The 11,636-nt window shown below is 38.3% G+C and overlaps 1 long non-coding RNA gene across 1 annotated transcript in view; it reads left to right on the plus strand.

Annotated features, from left to right (window-relative positions):
- LOC130368359 (uncharacterized) overlaps nucleotides 1-10,944 on the plus strand; it is a 98,240-nt gene extending 87,296 nt beyond the window's left edge. The window contains exon 3 of the long non-coding RNA XR_008892430.1: nucleotides 10,300-10,944. This is a non-coding gene — a long non-coding RNA (uncharacterized LOC130368359). The remainder of the gene's footprint in view (nucleotides 1-10,299) is intronic.
- The last annotated feature ends 692 nt before the right edge of the window (nucleotides 10,945-11,636 follow it).

Here is an 11,636-nt window from a genome sequence, read left to right on the forward strand (position 1 = left end):
ACCTTCTGCTCATGGACTGGGTACATGGTTATATAGCCATGGGCCCAGCATAGGCTGACCAGGAGGCATACATTATATGCATCCTGCCCAGTCATCCAAGAAGGAATTAAAGGGGTACTCTGGTGGAAAACTTTTTTTTTAATGAACTGGTGCCAGAAAGTTAAACAGATTTGTAAATTTCTTTTATTAAAAAATCTTAATCCTTTCAGTACTTTTTAGCAGCTGTTTGCTACAGAGGAAAATCGTTTTTTTTTTTTTTTTTTTTTGTGTTGTCCACAGTGCTCTCTGCTGACACCTGATGCCTGTATCAGGAACTGTCAAGAGCAGGAGAAAATCCCCATAGCAAATCCCCATCAGTTCATGACACGGACAGAGGCACTGTGGACAACACAAAAAAGAAATAGAAAAAGTAAATCATTTCTCCTGTAGCATACAGCTGCTAAAAAGTACTAAAAGGATTAAGATTTTTTTAATAGAAGTAATTTACAAATCTGTTTAACTTTCTGTCACCAGTTAATAAAAAAAAAAAAAAGTTTTCCACCGGAGTACCCCTTTAAGTGGCAATTTCTGTGTAACTCTTTTGGGATCAGTAGTCGCAGACACTTAGCAGCAATTTATATAGATCTCTTATTACTGGATAATTTTGGGTATATGCTAGTAAAATACTGTAAATGCTAGTAAATATGCTAGTGGATTTTATAGTAAATAAAAATAAAATCTTTAGCACAAAATCCACAGCATATATAGTTTGTGTGAACATTTCCTTTTTATGTCCTCCTAGTTCCATAAAGAGCTTATTCAGTGTATTATTTCTACTTTAACACTTTAAAAAAAAATCTCTTGTCAAAAATCGTCTTGTTCTCAGTATAAAATTGTTAGATATAGCTTCAAGGAGCAGCTGTAAGTAAACCATTAGTTTGTATACAAGTAACAATGAAAAGAGGGTCACCTTAAATGTGGCTTGGTTCTAATGCTGGGGGCTTTAGTTAAAGGTCTCTCATATATAGACTAATGCCTATAGGGCTTCATGATATTTACCTTAACTGCTACAGATCCTTGGTCACACTTAAGTAAATAACATAAGGCTTGTCTTACAGGGTCACCATCAAATTGTTTCTTTCATATAGTTTCCTTGTGTCTTATTAGTTTATATATTCCAGATGTGTTGTCTCATATTTAATATACCAATGTATCTATATAACAGGGAAAATGCCATCGCAATAAACTTAGTTTTTATTAGTTTATCTTTTATTATTTGTATAGTGCTAACAGGGCTGTATGCTGATTCTTGTTAGTAGTCACACATAGTCATTTTGGTCTCCAGTGGAGTTTAATAATCTACTCTGACTTCCTCAAACACACACAAACAACCTAGGGCGGATTTCATTGTAGCCAGCTGACTTATACATTTTTTGGCAGAAATGAGAGAACCTGGCTAACTCCAATGAGAAGCTTACCTCCAGTTATGAATACATTTTACTGATAGAAGGTTTGTTGCTGTGATAGGGGGCTGTGCCTCTCTTTGTTACTATTCACCCACTGCACACAAATAGCTACTTAAAGAAGAAATAACTGCATGCCTAATACCTAGGCTTCTATACCCACACCCTTTCTTTAAAGGTGTATTTTGCAGTGTATTTTTTTTTTTAACAGAATCTGCAGTACTTTAGTAGCATTGATCCATTGTTGCCATTCCACTGCTGCCAAGGCCCCCCTAATCTCTACCATGACACACAAGAAATGGATAGGAACACCCGGACGGCCAATCATTGGTTGAGGTGGGTTAATGTCATAACCAGTGACTTGCCAAGTTGACATTTCCCGTGTGTCAAGACCACATCCCAAATAGCTTAGATCTGTAGGGGCCCGATCAGCATTGGAAAGACACTGATCTGCCACTTTTCAGAATTCTTTTAAATATTTTTACTTTTAAAGAAAATACTTTTAAGTAGCACCAGTCTTCAAAAAAAAGTGTTAATGGATAAAAGTGCCCATTCCATCCTCTGGTAACAGATTTCAGCAAGTCATTGTTTCCACGAAAAGAAGACCCTCAAATATATTTTTCTCGAGTGACACCAGTTTGATGTTTTGCTGGTTGGTCTTGCACAAAGAAATGAGCATTTCAGGGACAAATATTTTGAAGGACAAATGTTGAAGAGGAGCGCTACCAATTGAGATGAGCTAAGCCCAATATAGAAATAAATTCTCCCAATCAAGAAACCAGGAACTAGTTGAAGCAGGGCAGCAGTGCTATGCACCGAGCCACCATGATACAATGATAATACTCATAAAGGGCCTTGCACCTCATTGATTTTGAAGGTCTGGAAAGTTCTAAACTGCAGTCAATTCTATTCAGATCAGATATTTTTTGCCTTTTTAATATGGTATCCAGGAAGAAAAGAATAATTTAGAGCTAAAGCTATCTCCTATTTGATGCTGTACTTGCTTATTTCACCATTTCATGGGCATGCAGTGAATGGTGAATATTTGAAGTTATCTGCTCCTTTTATAGAGATTTAATAAATCACGAACATCCAGTTTATTTTATTTGATGAAAAGTAGAGCGAAAAATTCTCCCCTGTGCTTTGATAATTGAAGTTGCTAACCACCTACAAAAGTAATATGATTTTTCTGGCAAAGCCCTTCGAGACTAATACAACTAGCTGGGCCCTTGTCAATGTCATGGGCCGTGAAGAAATACATGAGAGTGGATTGATGCATTATTGAAGCTCAAGGTTTCAAGTGCTCCTAAGCTCTTGCTCTACCTGCACATCTCCAGTCAGATGCATCATCTACAGGTTTCATCTCAACCCAGCACAAAGTTTTGCTCTTGGTGAATGAAAGGCTGGCAGCAGATTCTTCCCCAGTGGAGGACTAATATATGCAGATCTATTCATTTATTCCTGGAGGCTTCCAACTCATTAACTGTCAGCTTTGGTCGTCGGACTAACTCCATTTACATGTCCGCAGAGTGGGACGGATACATTTCTTTGCCTCTGGGTTCTCTGCAAGAGGGAATGCAAATCCCTGCTTGACTTTTTATTTAATCAGGTTTTACTTCAGGAATGATATTGTCCTGAATTGATGTTTTCCAAGACCACAGTGTCAAGGACTTGAAACCAGTTAGAAAACTATTTTTATTTTTTTTCTTCAATACTAGAATTGTTACAAAATACTTATTAGACAGAATCCGGCTGTAGTACCATGCCTGTAAGATCAATGGAGGAAATCATCAGAGGTGCATCTGAGATGTTTGTATGTTGCGTTCAACATGGATTTGGATTTTATAAAACAGTGGCTCTTAAATGGGCACTGTCAGATCCAAAACCTTTTTATATGTTGTTACTGATGAAAATTAAAGACTTTTGTAATATGGTTGTTTAATTTTTTTTAAATTATTTAATAAATAAAATGGCTCCTGAAAATCCCACCACTAGGGCTTCCCGTCCTGCTTGGACACTAACCAGTTCTGCACCAGCATTAGGCTTGTCCATGAGTCATAGACAGAGATGACTCATGGACAAGGCTGCATGAGCACACACACCAATCACCTCCCACCACTACAAGGGAGGGACTCGCCCCCTTCCCTTGAGAGGAATTCTAAGACTATGAGCTTATGAAAAGATGTATTTTTTTATGGTCTGGATTAGGTACTAAGTAACATTAGTCGGAGCTGCAGGGAACCAGCAGTGGACCGATGCTAGGTATGCATAGGGTTTTTTTTTTCTTCTTTTACCCCTAAATGCCAGATAACCCCCTTTTAGGGTATTTGAGAACCTAGATACCACTTCAAAAGGGGGCATGTGGTCAACATATGGTTAAAATACAATTAGGGTTTAACTATGTCACCAAATGTGATGTCACCGTTTTTCTATTTATATGCAGACTTTAGATACCTTAAGTATTGCATAAGTTTGTAAACATATTTGTGTATTTTGCACTGACCTGTATATAGTTACATAGTTTATAAGGTTGAAAAAAGACAAGAATTCATCAAGTTTAACCTAAAGCCCTATTGTGTTGATCCAGAGGAAGGCAAAAAAAAAAAAAAAACATGAGGCTGATGCCAATCACCCTATAAGGAGAAAAAATTACTTCCCGACTCCAAAATGGCAATCAGAATAAATCCCTGGATCAACGTTCTATCCACATAAATCTAGTATCCATAACCTGTAATATTATAATTTTCTAGTAAAATATCCAGGCCCTCCTTGAACTTGTTTGAACTTGTCAGACATCATAACATCATGTGGGAGAGAGATTTATAGACTCACTGCTCTTACAGTAAAGAATCTCTGTCTGTGATGATGGTGAAACATTCTTTCCTCTAGACGTACAGGATGCCCCCCTGATCATTGTTACCAGCCTAGGTATAAAAAGATCACTAGAAAGATCTCTGTACTGTCCATTCATATATTTGTACATTGTGATCAGATTGCCCCTAAGACGTCTTTTCTCTAAACTAAATAACCCCAAGCTTGATAACCTGTCTTGGTCCTGTGATCCCCCCATACCACCAATTATCTTTGTCGCCCTTCTCTGCACCTTCTTCAGTTCAGCCATGTACTTCTGATAGACAGGTGCCGAAAACTAGACACAATCCTCCATATGAGGTCTGACTAATGATTTATACAGAGGTAAAACTATGTTCCTGTCCCTAGCCTCTATGCCTCTCTTGATATATACCATGACTTTGTTAGCCTTGGCAGCCGCTGCCTGGCACTGGTCACTAAAGTAGAGTTTACTGTCAACCAGTACCCCCAAAACCTTTTTGGTAGAAGTTTTACCTGTTTTATTATTTAGTACATAATTTTACATGTTGTTTTTAAGTCCATCATCTTACATTATCTAATTTTTTTTTGGCGGATTTCAATTGGAAATGCATTGCTGTATATGACACAGAACATTTCTGAGCTGTCCTAGTGCCCCCTCCCCAGATTACTCTAATGTCTGTATATGATTTCCAGACAAACATTCTGTACATTTTACGCAGTGTTAACATGGCAGTGTGAACATGGAGTATTGGTTTAGCAGATCATATATTCTACTTGGTCATCTCTGGTAACTACATCTAATCAATCTCTAAGCCACAAGTAACAGCAGGATATTTGCAAGCTCAGTCAGAAGAGGTGTTGCTGCAGCAGCATATGCCCAGAGCACATTAACCTGATAAGCAGGTGATACTTAGATGTAGTCTCTTTACAAAAATGTCAAGAAATAAGGGCACCATCTAAATGCCATCTAAAGGAGGCATAACTCAGAAATGGCCAAAAAAGGGTGGTAATTTTTGATAAATAAATTTTCCAAAAATATCGGTCCAGGTGATGATGGCATTATGTCCTCCACATCTGCTTCGGTCAAAAACAGAAAATAATCATGAAAGCTTTATTTTAACCTGATGATGCTAGCTATGGACAGTACAAAAATGTTTAGTATATAACAGCACATTCTATAGGATATAGGACACCACTAACATGCCTATTGTATTTGCTTGATATCCATCAGCCGTTGTGCCATAATAAAGCTCGATTTACAGAGGCTTCAGGGAAGCCTAGTGACCTCTTGTTTTCAAGCTTTTATCTCCCCTTTTAAGTTACACAAAGCTTTGATATGTTTGAATACTAAGAAAACTATGACATTTGCACAAACCAACTCTCTATTGGAATCATAAATGGTTTGTGTGTATGTTTCCCATCAGGATGGATGCTCCTTTAGCCATATAATGTGTTTTACAAGGGATATAAGGACACACTAATTGGAACTTTGCCTAGGGCCTATTGACATCTTAAAGCAGCCCTGATGTCAAGGTTTTTTATTCTTGCCTTTTCCAGTGTAGCTATGGTTATTTGCCATAGGAAATCTGTTACATGGAATTATCATCTTTAAATGCCGTCTGCGTCTATCTTTGAGCACAGATTTAGAAAACATAGGATCCTTATCTACCATTGTATAGGCTTCAAAATGTATTTACAGCCTGTGAAACCTTTATATTAATAGAGTATTAAGAGTATCTGAGTTTTAAACTTTAAACTAAACATAAAACAGACCATGAAAGGCGAACTTTATAGCCCTCTATCACTGCTTTACATTAAATGCACTTTGCAAAATGCAGGGGTAAAGATAATGCATTAAAAAAAAATCTTTATTTCCTGGTTTTATAGTAAAATACATCAGAAATTCTGAGTTCTCTAGCATCATATCATATCAATCTAACTCAAAATAAGTTATTTTTCTACAGTGTTTACAGGGTATCTGGGGGTAGCCTAAAACTTACACAAAAGGTGCCTGTGAAATTGACATGTAGTCACTGTCAATGCAAAAGCACAACATTGTGGTTCTGTGGCACTCTAGTACTCCACCAGGATGGTGCCCCTCTGCACCATTAGGGTAAGATTCAGACAATCTACATGAACATTCACCAAGTGCTCTCCTGCCCAGAAAATGTACTGTACAGTGAGCGGTATTGAACATTACTGGTCAATGCAGTACTGTACACAGGAAGGAGCCCCAGTTCCTGTACATAAAAAGAGTAGTGCACTACTGATATGGTTGTGGTGGCTACATCTGTATATCCTGCCTTACTTACGCAACTCACATTAATAGTGAAACGTCAGTGGATTTAGGATTATGGAATCTGTGCCCAAATTCTGACCTAAATACTAAATCCTGAACAGTGTTTTTGTTCCCCCTGTGGTTCAGGGTAGCAACGTTATAGACCTTTCATCCAATGGTTTATTCATTTGTTGACTCTAGCAGTGTATGGTGCTGTGACAACCAGTGACCATAGCTGATCAAAATGGTGGTAAAAGGGCTGGAGAGAGAGAACTTTGAGCATTCTGCATGGTCACTAAACGCTGAGAAGGGAAGCTGATGATCAACGATAAAAGTTCAGTTATAGGACCCATAGGGTAATGTTTCTTCTTGAGGGGAGTGCCTTAAAGGCATGTGGAGGCATGTGGCAATTTTGGGAAGAAGAATATGCACAGCAGCTCTCTGATACCACCTTTTGGAGGTAGCTTTCCTTTTAAGTTAACATTTGACTCCTTTAAGAAACCTTAAAATATAATTGGGGATTTAAAAAGCCAGAAACTCCCCCAAATAGAGACGTTATCTGTAGACAGCTGTTTTGTGAGTCGTTGCCCCTCGACAGTATAGAGCAAGGTGCTGTCTATCTGTAGAAAGGCTTATTGTTATAGGACCAAAGGTTTAGGTTTCTCCCTAAGTAAAGTATCTTAAAGGTATGTGGAGACTTATAAGCCATTCATGATCTACTGGAAATTCTGGAAAGAAAGATATGCAAAACAGCTCTCTGTCACTATTATATAGATGGGAGGACATATCTGATTGCTAAATATATCACTAACTGATAAGACTTGGCCAACTAATACCAAAGAACCCAGGAGACCAATTGTTATAAACACATTAGGGGTTCCAGAAAAAACGCTGTCTCCAGAGAAAGTCAGTTCTGTTAATTGTAACACCGCTGGGTTTGTTATTATCATTTAGAAAATATTGTATATACTTTATGCACAATTTGCTTTACATGACTGTCTTGGGAGCATGCATGGTTCTGTTAAGTAAACTGTAATAAAAGTTAGGCCCCAAAGCATGAAGTGGAGCCCAAACATCAGTTCCTTTTTATACAAACAAATAAAAACTGTTGGGGGAAAAATGCACCAAAAAGAGGCACCAATAATCTAATAAGCAAATACAAGTGCACACAAAATAATTATAAAAGTTTACATTTTGGGGATTTTTTTTTTACCAAGTGAGTGACTAAAAGGCTATGTTCACACATTATAAAATGAGAAACAGTAAGTATAAAAAAGTCAGAATTTTTGGAAAATAATTGGGGGATTTATCATTAGCACAGATTTTTGTGCACCGCAAACTCTTCTAAAAACATATTTGTAATAATGTACAAACAAGATTGACAGCAAAATAACTGCATGGTCTATCTAGTCTGCACTAATAGTAGCATTATGAGATGCCAATGTATGTTAATATCAGCATACAATTATATGAAAGGCATGATGGTGTATAAAACTACTGCAAAATATAGATATGCTTTTTACCAAATAAGAGACCACTATCCTATTGAGCCAAGGAACAGTTTCACAAAGCTTTTGTTTGTTTAGCTCCCTTCACATCAGTGTTTCTCTGTTCCATCTGGCTTCCATTGTTTTTGGCAGCAAGACTAGTATAGCCCACAGCCCTATTTTTGCTGTCAAAAGTGCTGGAACCTAGATGGAAACTTGATAGACACCATTACAAACTCATGAGATCTGTCAGGATAAATTGGGATTCTATTAATTCTTTTATAGTTGGCATGACTCCATTAAAAGGGAAAAGGGCTCTCTGTTTTGGACAATTTCTTCTTGTTACAAGGGTCGCTTGCCAATAAGATGGTCACAAAGTGTCCTCCAGCTGGGATCTCCAGTCAGTTGTAATCTGTGGGGAAACTTGGCATCAAGTGTTCAATTGCTCTGCAGTGTCACCATAGGGGAAATTAAAGGGGTACTCCGCTGCTAAGCATTTGGAACAAACAGCTCTGAACGCTGGAGCTGGCGACGGGAGCTTGTGACATCATAGCCCGCCTCCACCCATAGACTTGCAGTGAGGGGGCAGGGCGTGACATCATGAGGGGGTGAGGCTATGATGTCACGAGCCCCCGGCACCGGCTCCAGCATTCGAAACAGTTTGTTCCAAACACTGAGCAGCGGAGTACCCCTTTAAGCATTCCACAATGACCATTCCATTCAATAGATTATTTGTGTAGAATAGGTCCTCTATAAAGAGATGCTTTTTGTAAATGCTCTCCACCAAGGTGCAGGTGAGGATCCTCTATTAACTCTGAATGCCTTAATAATGGATATAAAAAAGGAGTTTTCCTAACTGACCAACCCCTTTTAGTACAGAAGTCATGATGCTAGAGTGAATACCCGACAGTTCAGCCAATCCAAATGTGTATTATTACATGGTGGAAAATGGAGTGGAAGGGATCCAGCACTTGCAGGAATAGGGCAGTGTATAGAAGCGGAGAGGGGGGGGGATGCAGACAAGGCAAAATGTGGACATCGACGGTGCACCTCAGCATAAGCAGCGTAACAAAACAGAAAAGAATCCAAAGCGAGATTGCACTCACCATCCACAAACTTTATTCAGCAGAGTGTAGGCATGAACAATCGGAGGCACACTCCGGCCAGAAGAAGCGCAAACCAGCGCAAAACAACTTGTCCAGGTGTGCCCCTGCCTCCGCTTGTTCTTGCCTACACTCTGCTGAATAAAGTTTGTGGATGGTGAGGGAAATCTCGCTTTGGATTCTTTTCTGTTTTGTTTAAATTATTACATGGTTCTGGGGTTATCCAAGCTCAAGTCAGTTAAGCCATGAATAAATATCTTTGGGAATAAAATGTGGGCCCTAAAATGTAGCCTTATTACAAATGTATGAATCTGAATGAAGATTGATATCCAGCAGTACACTTGGTCTTAAAAGTAGTTTTTTGGTTTCTTTTTTTTTTATTACACATTTTCTTATAATTATAGTTTCAAGTTAATCCTTTATTTACTTTCATTTAAAAAAAAGTATTAATTTGAATATACGACATATGTACTTGTTTTTTCTGGTTCATAGACAACTGAAGTGGGCAAGAAATATTGTGTGAACACAGCCTAAAATTTGTATTTGTGTGCATGTATGGTCAGCTTAAATGTCATAATAAAGTAATAAAAGATTAAGCAAACTGTAACATAAAATATGATATAAACTGTAATAGTTCCAAATAACATTACACAAGGAACCAACAATACAAATGGTTAATTTGTAGCCTTAACAGCACATCCACAATCTGTTATTGTCTTAGCAACTGAAATAGAGTGCCTGTACCTTTAAGGGCCTGGCAAACCCCATCAAAACAGTCCAGGCTTTTAACAACTATTTGTGGATTGCACCTTCTATTTGTCACACTCCCTGTTCCTTTTGTATCCCTTGCTGAGGATGCTGGGAGTACTTTGCTGGGAATGCTTTTAGTGGAGCAATTTCCTTAAAAATAGATTCTGCAGATGTTATTGTTACAGGCACAAAAAATGGCATCCTCCCCACAAGCCTGGAACGCATAGTCATTCAGCCCCTATTGTGCTGGCGCTTTAAAAGCTCTGAGAGAAACACGGACAAGTTGCATATGTGATAATGCTATTCATTTTCAGCAGGTGCACGTGTCATGTTATGTGCCGAAATTATACCCTGTATTTCACAAGTGAAGCTCATTTTGTGCTCTCCTCTGTTGTTCACATTCACAGGTGCTCCAAAAGCTTAAAAAAAGAAAACCCAATGGGCAAAGCAATGGATTATGCTGCTGATGACAAGCCGCCGAAAGAGAACTACAGGAACACCTTGTCTGAATTGAGAACAGTTGTATCCTTTATGCTAATCCAAATCCAGCAGTTCATCCTGAGCCAAGGTCACTGCCATTTAGTTCTCATTGGGACTCATTTACCTGGTATGGCATCTGCCATTAAATAATCTCAGTGCAAGATAGCGGTGAACTTAGCCTCTGTGCTCCTACCCAGGATCATTATAGGGGGGAAGGCTTTGACAGGGAGGATTTCAACTTTGTCGCTTGCCAAATAAATAATAATCTTAGTAAATGCCGTGTCAGTAAACATGACAGTGAAAATATAATTTTACTACAGGTAACTGCACTTTTATGAATGTAGTGACATTAAAGAGAGGACGGAATTCTGCTTTGATGGGTTTTAATATTATTTTAAGAGTTGGTAAGACTACATTTAAAGGGGACGTGTCAATAGAAAATGACTTACAGCTTAAATAAAAAAAATTTCAGAAGATATCCAGCTCACCGTGCAGTCACCCTTCGCTCGGACTGTGCTATGGCAGGCACACAGTGCAATGTAGCAAACAAGAAGGAGGTTGTCCAGCGAGGAATAGTGCCAAAATCTTCATTATTGAATAAAAGCCAGCAAACAGGAAAAAGTAACGCGTTTCAGGTGTCCATTTGCACCCTTAGTCGTACATTTTGGACTAAGGGTGCAAATGGACACCTGAAACACGCTGCTTTTTCCTGTTTGCTGGCAATTATTCAATAAAGAAGATTTTGGCACTATTCCTCGCTGGACAACCTCCTTCTTATTTGCTACAGTTTAAATCAGGTTTATATGTTAACCATATTTTTGAAGAATTTTTGGTCAATTATTCTTCAATTTTCCATTTTGCTAGCTATATTTTATAGTAATCCTGAAATGTTAGAGTTTCTATTATGGCCACTAGATCTTAAACAAAGGTTAGACTTCCTGTTCTGCACATATTTTTTTCCACTAATGCCTTTCTTCTTAGGAATACAGCGACAGGTAACACCAGTATACAGATAACACTGGATCCACCACTATTCACAGCAGAGATGAACATTCCCCTCTCTGTAGTATGACCTCTGAAGAGGTAACAAAGAATGCTCAGTGCTGTTTCCAATTCATCTGAATGGGGCAGGTCCTGCCCATTGTTTTCTATAGGTCCTACTGTAAAGCATATTATGGAATGCTGTTAAAAACAGCTCAGGCCAGATGGCAGCCCCTTTAAAAGATTTTTTTATACATTGTGATGTTATGCAGTGCATAAATAT

The sequence above is a fragment of the Hyla sarda genome, chromosome 4, assembly GCF_029499605.1.
Source record: "Hyla sarda isolate aHylSar1 chromosome 4, aHylSar1.hap1, whole genome shotgun sequence".
NCBI lineage: Eukaryota > Metazoa > Chordata > Amphibia > Anura > Hylidae > Hyla > Hyla sarda.